Source organism: Dipodomys spectabilis, unplaced genomic scaffold (genome assembly GCF_019054845.1).
Source record: "Dipodomys spectabilis isolate Male_0828 unplaced genomic scaffold, ASM1905484v1 ptg000095l, whole genome shotgun sequence".
Taxonomy (NCBI): Eukaryota; Metazoa; Chordata; class Mammalia; order Rodentia; family Heteromyidae; genus Dipodomys; species Dipodomys spectabilis.
Window position 1 is genome coordinate 30090716 of NW_024870772.1, and position 15379 is coordinate 30106094.

The 15379-nt window shown below is 35.8% G+C and overlaps 1 protein-coding gene across 2 annotated transcripts in view; it reads left to right on the forward strand.

Moving 5' to 3' along the window:
- The window catches only part of Wasf3 (WASP family member 3), a 118549-nt gene that overhangs the window by 47418 nt on the left and 55752 nt on the right, over window positions 1–15379 (forward strand). For both annotated transcript variants that reach the window (XM_042685819.1, XM_042685820.1), the window contains exon 2: window positions 2617–2708. The gene's annotated coding sequence lies outside the window, so the exon portion shown is untranslated. The remainder of the gene's footprint in view (window positions 1–2616; window positions 2709–15379) is intronic.

Here is a 15379-nt window from a genome sequence, read left to right on the forward strand (position 1 = left end):
TGCTTAACATAATTAAATTAAATAAACTAAATTAAGTTCTTTAGTCATATCAACTCTGCTTCTTGGGTCTGGAGACTGCCATGTGGTATGGTCTTCTCTGTGGAACACTTTCATCACTTGGGGAGCTTATTTGAACTGGGTACCTCAGAGTATTTCCCGACTTCACACTCTAGGAAACATCCTCTTCCACTTCCCACCTAATATTTAGTCTACAATTTGTTCCCTTCAAAAGATGCTTCCTTATCTTATTTTAGGTCTTTATCATCTGTCACCTGAATTAAGGCTCAAAATCAGTTTTCAATTCTGTGAATTTCTTTCCTGCTTCTGCCTCCCTTTAGTGGTGGTACCATTGCCTTGTGTTACATTCACATCATGTGTAATGTATGTTAGAGCCCTGCTCACATGGAATACCACTTGCTTGTTTTTATTACCTTTTTCTCCTGGTAGGCTGAGAAGTGCTTGAGAGTGGGGCTGTGGTGATTCCAGGGCAGGAAAATACTCGCTACTTGACCCATATCAGAGTATAAATGTGTTCATTGAGCAGATGGAGAAAGGCCCTAGTGGTTGAAGGAGGCTGTAGTAGGTCTCATCCTGAAGGCTGGAGAGTTTAGGTCACTGGACTTTAGAAGAGAAGTGGGCATTCCTGGCAGAGGGAATGGAGCTGCAGGGCCGCCACTCAGCTTACCCATGGACATGAACAGAATTGGAAAGATGGCCCTGAGTGTAAACATGCACCACTCTTGGCAGTATTTCACACTATTGTCACTATTAAGTGTGAACACTGTAACTTCAAATAAGTTTAAATGACCTTTATTGTGAGGTGAGGCTACACTCACATAGTGTAGTTAATTTTTTTATGACTTTTTTGGATCCCAGTTATTCTGGAAATGCTAGCAGCTTGATAGGAAAGAAAACACACATGTCTGTATGTCCAAAAGGAGACAGCATAATGTAATTAATAACAGTGATTCCGGTGACCTCACCTTTATCCTTCCTTCTCCTCCACTGTGTGATCCTGGGCAAGTAAGTCGCCTTTTGATCTTCACCTTTTGATTTTCATTTTAGTGGAGATACTATACTTCTAAAGACTAACTACCTTTATTCATGATGCAAGAACTATGAATGGTTTAGGATAAAGCATTTACTAAATAATGGGTAATAATAAAAGAGTAATTCTATAGTAATTGGAAAATTCCTAAACATAACCAATAACCCAGAAAGACATGATATTGGATACTTTCTTTATGGGCACAGTTAACTGGATAGAACCAGTAAAGTGAAGGGTATTAGTGCTGGTTGTTGCCAAATTAACAAGTCAGATCAGTAGTAGAAGTAGAATGGGGCCTGGATAATCTAAAAGCCAAGGATACTTTTCTGTATTTGTAAGTAAGATGATGACTTATGCAGATTACTTAGGCAACAGCTCACTTTTTCTCTTTGACTTTGAATAATCAATAGCATGTTATACAGCTGCTCCTAAGAAAGGGAAAGAAAGCTGTGTTCTGCTTTTGATTTTAAGCAAAATAGGACATGTTTAAAATAGAGCACTGAATGATCATTCTGTTTTTTTTAAAATATATTTTCAAAAGGATGATGTCAGTTGTCCTGTGTTGGTTTTCAAAATCAAACTATATATAATTCTAATCATTCTTTTTAGTACACTCAGAGTTGCCTTTCTTCATATGGAAATTGCACATTTTCTGCTTTGCCAAACCTGACTCCCTTTCTCAAACTCTATTTCCTCCTACCTTTGACCTCCCTAAAGCTGTTAGGTACCTCACTTTAGGCTACTTTTGTTCTTTCTTACTTGTAGCTTTTTGAATTAAAATGACCTGCATGTATTTGCTACCCAAGTTCTTTGATGAAAAGTTCTTTTTCTTATTTAGTTTTGTGTGCTCAGTGTTTAAAGAGGGGCTGACTCATAAGATGTTTGGTAAAGTTTTACTGAATGAATTGATGCCTACTCTGTAACTTTTTCTTGTATACTTCCAAAGTCAACCATTACTGTATTATACTTTTGGTTAAATTCAAACTTGTCAGATTGTTCTGCATGATTCCTGCTAATATTCTTTTCTAGGTAATACTTTATAGGATCTAGTCAGCAAGTATAAACTCTTTATTAATATTTTTATCCTCATATGTACTATTGAAGTACATATAAAATGATCATCAAGATTTTACTTAAATTTAAATGCTGTTGTGGGAAAAATTAATTCAAAAGCTCCTATCAAGTACATTTCTTATGTGAATGATCAATATTATTTGATTCATTTTGTCAGCAGTAGCAAAGGTAAAATGCACGTGTTACTATTAGGTAAAAATATTGAATAGTTTAGTTGAAGATACCTATATTGGACTATACTTTCCTTCTCCCCTTTAACTGATACTAATTGAAGTAAATTTTAGAGTTTATTCCAGAAAAAGGAATTGGAATGGCACAAGAATTCACATGCCATTTTAGTTCCTTGCTTAAACAAATTAAAAAGAACTAGCTCTGGGTTTGGTTAAGGCTCCCTTGGTGAAATTACTGAAATGCATAATTGAATTGAAGATATTGTTGAAGATTTGAAAGCATTTTGCCTACTGGCATTTAATTTTTAATTTTTTTTATTTTAGTTTTAATATTGACTGCTGTTACTACTGATATCTGAGACAAAGTGGTTATGCGACAAGTAGAAGATCTCTGCAACCCCGTCAACAATTAAAAGGTAAGACTGAATAACTTTTACTCTTAAAGCCATTCAGTGCCAATAACATTATAGTCTGGCATCTAATTGGAAGGAGAACAGCATGAAATATTTAAATATATTTGAATATTTAATATTCATTATTAGGTTTTGATACATTATTGATAGTTATCAATACTTTAGGAATTTTAAAGAGAAAAATATGTTTTGGTACACTCGTCATCTTTTTCTTATGTGATTAAAAAACACAGATATCTCATCTTTGACTCACTAAATTGAGTTCTCATCTTCCCTGTGCATTTTGTCCATTCTTGTTTTTTGAGAGTTTAACCAGCTTTTTGGTTTTTGTTATCTGACTCTTGCTAATGAAAGGCATGAGAATCCAAGGTTTAACGCTAGTCAATTTTACTGTAATTCTCTTTGAAGTAAGGGTAATTCCAACTGTGACTAAAATGAGGTTTTAAAATTACTTATGGATTTTAGCTATCTGTGTTGCTGCATCTTTGAGGGATAATAAAGGAGTAATGAGGCATACTAGACTAGTAGGGTAAGTCATAGCTTTGAGCTTCACCTTCCTCATGTGTAAACTAATACCATCTGTCTTGCCTTTTATAGGGTTATAAAAATCAAATGAGATGATAAATGTGTAATTTCATTCTTTTCTTTTACTGCTGGGACAGACAGAGAAGATCTAGTTCTTTGTGATAACATTGATAAACCTGTAGCCTTGTTAATCAGAAACAAAGCAGAAACTCCTATTACTAGAAAATAAGTAAGACCATTATTATATATCTTAGAATATTAAAAGTCCAATAAGGATGTATTGTGGATCACTTGATGTTAATAAATTTGATAACTTAGGTAAGTAGACAAATTCTATCAAAGACATAAACTACCAAACTATATTCAAGAGTTGTATAACCTTATTGAAGAAATTAAATCCATAGCTAAACCATTCCCACAGCTAAGTACCAGCAACTCGTGCCTGTAATTCTAGCTACTCAGCAGGATGAGATGTGAAGATCACAGTTGGAAGCCAACCTAAACAGGAAAATCCATGAAATTTATCTTCAATTACTCACAAAAATCCAGAAATGGACCTGTTGGTTAAGTGCTACAGCTCTAGCTTTGAGCAATAGAGCTCAGGGACAGCCCCAGAACCAGCAAGAAAACATTCCTACAAAGAAAAGTAATAGTCTTCAGTTCCTTACTGTTAGATTATACTACTATATACCTTTGATATTGTGTCAAAACTCTTAGAAATAATCCTAACTACTTAGGAAGATGAGATCTAATAATCATGGTTTGAAGCCAGCCGAGGCAGGAAAGTCTGTGAAGACTTTTTCTTTATAATTAACCACCAGAAATGCTGGAAGTGGAGCTGTGGGTCAAATAGTAGAGTGCTAGCCATTGGGCAACAATGTCCAGGCTCTGTGTTCAAGCCCCAGTACTGACATAAAACAAAAGTAAAATAAAAAACAAAATCTCTTAGAAATAGAATCAAGGGAACATGAGATTATTTTAGGAGGTCAACATTAGTTGGATACAAAAAGGGCATTATTTAATAAAATTTAATAAATTATATACAGTTAATATTACTGAATCAAATATGGCTGCTTGCCTATAACAGCTCACTGAAGTCAAATGGCAAGGTGTGAGTGAAGGAAGCAGCTTCATTACGCAGGCTGACTAGAGGATAGGACAGAGGATCTACGGGAAATGTTAGAAATAATACTTCAAAGCTTAGCACACAGTAGGCTCCCAGTGATGACTGTGCTGGGGAGATTTGCAGAAAGGTTGTATGACTAGCTTTGTTACTGGTTTTGAGTACAAGTTGTTACAATGACTAATTATGTCACTTGAGGTACCTACTTTTTATTTTTAACCTGTTTATTCCATAGTCCCGTAATCTGTTTAATGGGAGGAGGGGATAGAAACCACACTAAACTTGTAGTGGGCTGGAAATAGCCCAACATACATAAAATGTACTATTTTTCACATGTCATCATGGTTTACTGTTATTAGCTTTATGGTTTTAATATTTCTAGTTAATTTTTATCAAGTTACTGCCATTTTCTGATGGTTATAATGATTTGGGGGAGGTATTTTTCAGAATGGTAATTTGCTAGGATGCCAGAGTTGGATGTTTTAAGAACAAATGGTTACACATTTGAGATATTTTAGTAACTAGTATTTCATGGCTGAAAGAATTGGGTATAGTTAATTAGAATAACCAGTTGCTCTTATATTCTTGGGTGAAATTTTTAGTTGCCAAAAATAACTCCATAAAGGTATTTCTTGTTTCTAAAAATACAGAGATCAAAGGTTGAGAGTATCTGCTGCTGCTGTGATTATGTCATTTTTTAAAAAAAACATTGTATCCATTCATAAGAAATTGCCAATATTTGAGAATCAACAAAAATAGTTAGTTAGTAGCTTGTGGCCACACTTGTGGTGAAGTACATGCATAGAATCTAAAGATTTAGTCTCCTGCTCCACCAAAAAGAAAAATGTTTGAATTGGACTACTTGGTTGTTGGGATTTTGTTCCTGTTTTTTTTGTTGTTGTTGTTGTCAATGTTTTGTTTGTTTGCTAATAGTGGCCTTTGAATCCAGGACCTTGTGTTTGTTTGGCTTGTTTGCTTGGCTGGTGCTCTGTCATTTGAGCATAAGCCACTAGCACCCTGCTCAACTTTCTGTTTCAGACCATAGTAACAGGATTTTCTTTATGTACACTTGGCAAATTGTCCATATTTTTTTCTCCCTCTTTATTCTTTCCTCCCTTTTGTCTTTATGTAGCCTAAGCTGGCCTTGGACTCCTGATCCTCTTACCTTAGTCTCCTGAGTTCTAGGATAATAGAGCAATGCCACCATGCCTAACTAATTTTGTATTTTATGATTTGTTATTTCCCCATAGAGTTTAAATTTGTATCTAATGTATTTGGACTTTGGTTTGTGATTTATGTGAATGCCACTTTCAAATAATTGATCTGCAAGAGTTAGGCATAGAAAAACATGATACATGTTGCTTAATAAAAGGAGTAGTGCTGATCATTTCTAAGCCTTGTAATTCATAGAAACAGAAACTAGACTTTTTAAAATTAATTGGATAGAAAGAAGACAAGTCCTAACAGATTCTGAACAACTAAAAATTCTTAATTAATTTAAAATTTCTTTGTGATCAGAAAGTCATCTTTCTAGCCACTACTACAGTACTATTGACAATTTTAGATTCAGAATATTTATAGATATATTTTACATTTATATGCTTTACATTATAAAATAATGCTGCTTTTACCATTTTAAGCTGTGCTTCCAAATTATTTATTTACTTATTTATTCTTTGGTGCCTGTCCTGGGCTTGAACTCAGGGCCTAGATATTGTCCTTGAGAGCTAGGAGTCTGCATATATATGCTTGTCTGATGACTTAATTTATCTTCCTGGTCTTGTTTTCTCCTGTCAAGAAATTTAGTCTTGTGTTTATTGATAATAGTAGATCCAGTGTTTGTGTGTGTTAATAATTTGTATCTACAATGTTCCCCAAGGTTTCATAAATCTTACCTGTTCACCAAAGTCTCACCTACCTTAGTCCCAGCTTGGGGTACTATGGGAGTTTAGGCCTTTAGGAGATGGAAGCAGATCTTGGGGATGTGCTTATGAAGGATATATTGGGACCCAGCCTCTTCTCTCTCGCTTCCCTGTGGCTATGAGTTGAACAGTTTCATCTGCCATGCACTCCACCTGTTCTGTACTTCCTCACCACAGGCCCAAAGGAAACGGGACCTGAAACTTCTGACACAGTGATCCAAAATTAGTCCCGTTCCTCATTAGTTGATTATTTCAAGTATTTTTTTCACATAAAAACTGACCTACATAGCATGCAAATACAAAATTATGTTCAGTGATTATCCATTTTGTTGTATGCTCTTACATATCTCTGATTAACTATGCTTCATTCCATTGAGGCATAGATCACTGACAGTAAACTATGCTTACTTAAATGTGCAGCTTGATAAGTTCTGAAATGTGTATGCATCCATAAAATCATCACAGTTGAGATAGAGAACATACTGTTACTCCTAATAGTCTTCTCATGACTCTTATTATCCCTTTCTCCACTCTCAGACTACTGATCTGCTTTCTGTTACTTGATTGGTTTGCTTTTTGTAGAATTTTATACCAATGGAATCGTATAGTCTTGTTATGCCTGGCTTTCATTATCATAATTATTTTGAGACTCATCTCTGATGTGTGTATCAACTTGTTAATTGTATATTATTGCTGAGTTATATAGTACATTGTGTATCCATTCAGCTATTGCTAGATATTTGAGGTTTTGTAGTTTTTAGCTATTACAAATAAAGCTGCACAAGTGGTCGAGTACAAGTCCTCATGTGAGCACATGCATATATACCTAGGAGTAGAATGACTCTATCACATAGAAAGGTTATGTTTAACTTTATAACAAACTGCCAAACAGTCCAGAGTCATTTTATTATTTTACATGCTCACCAACGCTTCGTATGGTTAGTCTAAATTGAGTCATTCTGATGGATATGCAGTGACTTGTGACTTTGACTTGCAACCATGGTGTGCGTTTTTTAAAGAGGTTATTGCCATTGTGCATCCTCCTTAGGTGTCCAGATCTTTGCTCATTAAAAAAATCTTTGCTCATACCAAGAGTTGGGCTGGGAAGGGCTCAAGTGGTAGAGTGCTAGCCTTGAGCTGAAGAGCTGAGGGACAGCACCCAAGCCCAGAGTTCAGGCCCCACGACTGGACCACCCCCCCCAAAAAAAAATACCAATAGTTTTTATTAGTGAGTTTTTTTGTTTGTTTGTTGTAGGTCGTGGGGCTTGAACTCTGGGCCTGGGTGCTGTCCCTCAGCCCTCTAGCTCAAGGCTAGCACTCTACCACTTGCTACAGCATCATTTCCTTATTAGTGAGTTTTGACAACTCCTACAAACATTTGGATAAATGCCTTTATTTGATGAGTGATTTGTACTTTCCTCCATATTAGTATTTTTTTAACATCAGAATGGAATTGTTGAGAGTGTTGTGGTATTAATTTCTGTCCTTACTTTGGCATTTTCCCTAGTCCTCTCTCCTAAGAATCACCCCTCCCCCCCCAAAGAAATAGTTAATCTTTGCCATTCTTTTTCCCCCTTACTTTTCTTCTTCTTCTTTTTTTTTTGTTTCGTTAGAGCATTTGTGTTCTCTTGTTGCCAGTTTCTCAGCTAGCTGTACTTGAGTTAATCCCTTCAAGGGGTTGCTTTCTTCTACAGGACACAGATGGCCCCTGGTAAATGTCTTCATTTGGCTCTGGGATAGTCAGCCTTTGTTTCTGAGTCAAGGGGATCTGTCATTCCAGTTCTGATCAGCATTGACTTACCTTCTCTGATGGCATAGTCAAGCAGTTTAAGCCTAGCCTAAAGTATTCCAAAAAGTTGTCACAAGTCAGAATAGTGGTTCAGATTGAGTAATGAGAATGCTGGAGGCAGTTTGCCAACATTCCACAATTTATTAAGCACCGTTTAGCTGTGATTTCATTTGCACTACATTTATTGTGTAATTTCTATTCTTTGTATCTTGTTTACTTTTTTTGTAAGATCTACTTCATGTCCATTTTTACAACATTTTCCTGAATTTCAAAAAAGAAGTTTATTTTCATATTAATGTCTATTAGAAATAACTAGTGATTAAAATTTGTTAATCATTCAAACCTTGTTTTTTATTTTTGGCTTCTGAGAAAATTACTGTCTTCTATAGAAAGGGCAGTAAAAGTTCATGGTTATAATTTTAATGAAATTTTACCCATTAGATATAAAATGTCTTTGTCTGTTTTATTGCTTTTGCTTTGAGTTTCTGTTGTGTCTTCTGTTAATATTGCTGTACCCTATCACCTATTTGTCAATATTTGCCTGGTATATCTCTGTAGTCCCTTCATTTTCATCCTTCCTGGTTGTTTTGGTGTAGATATGCTTTTAAGTACTATTTTTTAAAACTCAGCTGGTAAGTTGCTTTCTTTTAGTAGATTTCATTTAGTGTAACAGGTGTTTTACAAAAGTTAGACAAGAAATGCACTTACTATCTTACATATATAACTGTAATCCCTTTGTATATTATTTTGACAATAAAATTTTAAAAAAAGAAATGGAAAAAAAGTTTGAACTTAGACTATTCCATAATCTGCCCAGTAGTATTGGTCATATTTTCTTATGTATTGGTAACTCAGGTTTATTTCCTTGTAAAATGGAAATATTAATATTTTGTCTCATTTTTAAAGAAGTAAACGAATTGATCTATGTAAAATGTTTAATTTTAACATTAGGCACATTATGTAAGTCTTCACTACAAATACATGACTTTATTAGTATTTATTATAATTATTCGTGGGTCACCAATAATACCTTTTTATTAGGAAATAAAAAAATTCCTATCCATTTATGTCTTTGTTATAGGTTTTTTTCCCCCTGTAATGGGCTGTTATTGATTCTTCCAATATTTAAATACTAAATATTAGCTATATAAAGAATATTCATATACAGATAACATTCTTCCTTAAAAAAATACTTATATTTGAGATTAAAATGCCCTTTAGGTGTAAATCTGCTCATCCCAAGTATAGGTACCCCATAGTTAGGAATTTGGGATGTTTCCTTGCAGACTGAACTGTTGCTGTATAAATGCATAGTCCTCTCACAAATGGTACACATTATTCTTAATCTTACTGTTTTCATTCTACTACATTTTGGAGATCACTTCATAATATATTTGTTTTTCTCCCTTTTCCTGTTGGTAATCTTTTCCAGGTTATCACTACATCAAATAGTGTTGTAGTAAACATTTTTGTACATGAATCATAATGCAAAAGTGATAATATGTGTTAGAATAAACAGTGGAAAAGTCCAGTAATATACATGTTCTTAGGTTAGCTGTTAACCCATTGGAGAGGCAATTTGAGAGTATTTACATGTTAAACTAACTGTTTAATTTCCCAACAATTTTTCCATCATTTGACAGAGCCTCACATATATTTTTGCTGGACTGCAAAAGGAAACATGGTGTTTCATTGCTCTGTTAATTATGAGTGATTGATCACCATTTGTTTCTCAGATAAGGCTTGCCTGGATCTTCCCATTATGGTTCTTTTGTCATGCATACTGATGTCTACATTCTTCCTGCCATACTTTTGGCTTATGGTTTTTTCCATTATTCTTACTGCTATTAAACTTTTTGAGGTTATCTGTCATTTGTAGGTCTTTTTATTTCTGTGAATTTTAAACTAAAGGTACCCCAAGACCAGGTGCTCTGTTTACCTGATCTAGACCTATATTTATCTATTCAGGCCTCTGTTCTATTTCTTTATTCTCTATTTTTGAGTATATAACTTTTGAAATAAAAATTTTCTTTATAATTTACTTTGTTGTTGTTTTAGAAATGATATATAGTAGGTTTCGCATTTATACACGTCAGGTAATGAGTACATTTCCTTTTGCATAGTGTCATCTGTTCCCTCATTTTCTCCCATTCCCTCGCTCCCATCTCCACCCACGAGTTGCATAGTTCACCTTCATCAATGTCTAGTGCATACCACTGCTATACTTTTTGCCCCTTTTCCTCTGATTCTGTGCCTTCCTCCTACCCTCTCACAGATGTGCACATGAATACACTGTATATAAGGTAAAGAATACAGAGTCATCAGGAAAAAAACAAATTAAGAAAAAAGTCCTTTGTTTCCATATCTTTGGAGTTCATTTGAAGTAATTTTCTATAAACAGTTATCATTTGCACATACATACATATCATGCATACCTTGTCATAAATTTCTTATTTCAGTTGAGAAAGGTGGTTATTATGTGCTGAAGCCTAAAAGAAGAGCAGCTTACATACAATTCTAAATTGAGCAAAAGGAAATTTTCCTTCCTTATCCTGTAAATTAGTTTTTCATACCACCCTCAACACTATTTCCCTAAGTCTTATTAGAGACTGGGTAGATATCCTAGTCTTTTGCACATAGCTTCTTGGCAGATATCATATGGGGTTAGTTACCAAGTGTCGACTGAATCCTTGGTCTACAGGAGTCTAGAAGGGTTATTTTCCTGGCTTGGGAAATCTAAGTTAGGACACAAATATCTGAGTCTGTACAGTAGTTAACCCAATGCTAGTCATGTATATTAACTCTAAAACAGAATAAAGTAGGGATGTAAAACTTCAGCACAGTCAGATCAAGGCAGTATATGAAGCTGAGGGACCGGACAAAACAATTTGTTTAATTTGATAAAACATAGACCAGCTCTTCCCTTAGACATTCAGAGATGACAATTCTGATAAATGGTCCATTGCTTAAATAGTTAAAAACTGAAGTCTGGTGCTGGTGGCTCATGCCTGTAATCTTACCTACTCAGGAGGCTGAGATTTGAAGATTATGGTTTGAAGCTTGCCTAGACAAGAAAGCCTATGAGACTTTTAACTCCACTAAACTACTGAAAAAGCTGGAAATAGAGCTATGAGTCAAGTGGTAGAGTGCTAGCCTTGAACACAAAAAGCTCAGGGATAGCATCCAAGCCCGGAGTTCAAGCCTAGGACTGGCATCAAAAAAATTGAAAAGAAAAAAGAAACAAGGAATATTGGTAGGAATCTGCAGAAATCAAGGGAAGAATGAATAGAAGCATCAGATAGAATTTAAGGATCATTTATATACTGGAGCAGACAATTTATTTATGGGACTTCATTTAAAAAAAAATTGTCAGTGTAGGGCTTGAACTCTGGATCTGGGCTTTGTCCCTGAGCTCTTCAGCTCAAAGCAAGTGCTCTATCACTTGAGCCACAGTGCACTTCCAGTTTTCTGGTGGTTTATTGGAGATAAGAGTATCACAGACTTTTCCTGATCAGACTGGTTTTGAACTGTGATCCTTAAATCTCAGCCTCTTATGAGTAGCTAGTATTACAGGTGTGAGCTACTGGCTAGGACTTCCTTTATGTCCTGGTAAGATGCAGAGCTGAAGTAGCCTTGGCTTATTGGTATATTTACAAACTATGTTCATAAGAAGCATTTACAAGTGAGGGGTAGGGGTAAGAGCACCAGTAGAAGTTGGATGCCCAGATTATAGTGTCTGTTCCATAATCTGGAAGATTTTAGTCTATTCCAATGTTTGTAAAATGAAGAATTTGGTCTAGATATTTTAAAACTATACATTGTTTTTATTAAATATTGGGCTTTTTGTAAATTGTCAAAACACAAAAGGAAAATAGTTTGTGGTGAAAGCATCTCTAGTAACGTGTCAAAATAAATTTTGTGCATAATAAAGGACTATATACACTGTAGACTCGACTATAGAATAGGTTTATATGGCCTGGTGCACTGCATAGCTGTTTATGTGGAAACCAGAGCTTAGAAAGAACTTAGTTTCTTACATGTAACAGAAAAATATTAATGTAAATTTGTAAGTCAAACACAGTGGACATAACATTAAGCAATAAAATCAATACATAGGACTCAAAAGAGGCTAGGTTTGGAATAGAAGTTATTCTCTGAGTCCTTTCTGCTGTCTCCAGTACCTAGGAGGGAAGGAAAGACAGGGTTTGGAAGGATCATTCCCTACCCAAGCTCTTCACTTAAATCACTTTGTGTTCACTCTGGATGCATGGTTTTTCTTTGACTGGCTTTGAGATTTCTTCCTACAGCAGAGAAACTGTAAGACAAGTGCCCATGGTACAAACCTTGGTCGAGAGAAACCTCAGCCTGGATATCAGATCTTTGCATTTCAGTTAGAATAGGGATTAGCTTCTACTTGGTGACTTTAGATGCCATTTTTGTGGCCCACAAAACACAAATCACCTCTTCTTAACCTAGAATGTCCTCCAGAAATAGATACTTGACAAATATGTTTCATACTTATAACTGTATTTTTCCATGCACAATTAGATTCTGAAGAAGGCCAAGTTACTTTTTAAAAGTAGTGGAAAGCTACTATTAAGCCTCAAGGAACTCCACTCTCTCACCTCATGGTGAGTAGCTTCTCTGTATCCTTGTACCATACATAGTGCTTAGGATTTAGTGTTCAGTGTTGTCCCTGATACCCCATTCCAATTGTGTGTTAATGTCCCAGTAGGAAAAATACCTCCATTTGTATGGTAGCATATCCTCCCCAACCCACCACCAAATCATTAACTCCTCAAGGAAAGGGATTTCATTTTGCTGTTTTTTATCCGTTCAGTCTTTATATGTCTATTGTCTACAACATATTGAAAATGTACTAAATTGTTGGAGAGTAGATGAATCTGGCATGGCAATTATAAAAGCTAATTGAGAGGAAATAAAGCAGATCAGAGCTGGAGGGGGAAAGCAAATCCATTTCTCCAGAGAAGCAACTGAGGCCCATTCTGATTTATAAACTTGCACAGGTTCATATAGTGTTAATTCGAGCCCACTCCCTGATTCAGTGTTGTTTGATGGAAGCTTTTGTCTGTCATGCTATAGAAACACACAGGCCACATTCCACATTGCAGACAGAGGTAAACATTTATCCCAATGAAATGCTTTGGTAATATAATATGATCTCTGTTCTCCCTTGACCTCTTCAAATCACAGCTTTTGTCTAAAGCATAACTAAGAGAGGAAGAAGTAAGGCAGTGTGGATTGAAGGTTTAGATCACCAAGGCCCTTGCTTTGAGAGTGTAATGTTATTGGTAGCTGTCTCGTGGGAACTATTGGGAGGTACCTGACTCAACACAGACAGCTATAAAACTGAGATAGACAGCCACAACCCTTGCCCATCAAAATGGAAAGGGTCCTATGAAGTGAAAAGATAGGGGAGAAGTTTGGGCCACTCTCTGGGGCATAGGCACGCTTATTATGAGGTGAATACAAGCAAATGTGATTAAAAAGCTAAATATCTGCAGTAGGAACACATTTTGCTCTGTATGTATGATGTAGTCTGTAGTGCCTGATTTAGCTCTTCCACGCACTGCACTCTAATTGCCTGGCGTGCAGCAATCAGAGCAAAGGTTACCAGTATATCAGGAATAGAAAGGACAGAATTATTAACATTCCTAGCTTCTGCAAATTGGGGTACTCAAAACTCATGAGGATGTCTTGATGTCTGCACAGTAAAGAAAGAAACTCATTACAAAATCTGTTTAGTATACACTCATCTAGCCTATTAGTAATAAGGTTCTAACATACATAATAGGGGCTTAAAAATTAATATGTTACTCTGAATCCTATCCACTCTATCTGCAGTGGCAACATATGCTCAGAAAGAATCACAGTTGGGGTTTCATTTTAATTTATACAGCCCATTGTAGTGTAGCCTGTATGTGAAAGCTGTTTTCAGTGCTAATCTAGCAGTGGTATTCTTTTCTTTCCGAAGTTGTTTGTTCACTTTGGGGTCTCTATACATGAATACCGAGAGTGTACTCAGTGTTCATTCATCAAGAATGTTAGTTTGCTGTTTTCCTCCTTTCTGAATATGGTTATTACTTCAATCTGAAACAAAGCTGATATGGTAATTTCATGCTTTCTGTGGTGCAGAGTATTTCCCTTCCAATTATGATCTAAAAAGTTGTGAGAGAACATGGCTTCTGCTGACATAAACCAAAGAACCAAGAATAATCACTTAAAAAAAAAAATCTCCGAATGTAATAACAGTGGTTTGAACTAACTGGGAACTGCAGATACAGGGGAATTCACTCTCAAGGGCCTAATTGACAATTCCCAGAAAGACACCAGACAGAAGTCTCTTGGTGGTTCAGCCCTGCAGCAGGTGCCACCTGGGGCATGCACAAAGGAATGTCTACTTCCCCAAAACCTTCTCTTCTATGGGATAAGGTTGTTGGGAGAGAAACAATCTTGTACCCAGAAGGATCCAGAAAGGTCTTCTCCTTCTGGGCAAAGAATAGTAACAGCAGTAGGACAACTTCTTTAGGCTTATGCGTTTTCACAGATAAAGCCAAAGTTTGCCTCTGCTGCAAGGGACAGGAACTCTCATGTCCAAGACAGGGACGGACAGATATAACACAGAGTTTAGTTGCCCTAAAAGAGGCAGATTATGAACTTATAAACATAACCTTTTTGCCCAGAATTTTATAGTTGGAGAGACATCTTAAAGTAAGTCATATAAGTTTTTTGAAACAAAAGCCAAAGAAACTGATTGTCAAGTGATCTTTATTATAAGAAATATTAAAGCACATTCTTTACACAAAAGAGTGCCCCACGGACTCCTTTTAAGAGACTCTGAAGTGGCAAAACAGCTCCATGTAAGTCATATTTTCCATTATTTCACCTAACCGTTGACTGTCCAAAGCAAAAATAATGTATTATGGGCTTATAACAAGTAAAATATATGATCACATCTTCCCCAAATACACTTTTTACATTAGGATTCTCCAGTAAAGCAGAACTAACAGGGTGTGTGCGTGCACACACATGTGCATGGGCATGTCCAAAAGCAGGAGAAGACAGATGTCTTAGCAAGAGAATTTATCCAATCTCCACTTTTTGTTTTATTGGAGCTTTCAAAGGATTAAATGACCCCTCCCTATTGCAGTTTTAATGTCTTCCAAAACATTATCACAGACATCCCCCAAAATAATGTTTTATTAGTTACCTGGGCTCCCCTAACCCAGTCAGTTCACCACCCCTCTTATCTAAAATTATGCTAAGCACAAATAGTTTAGTATTAATCAAAGAT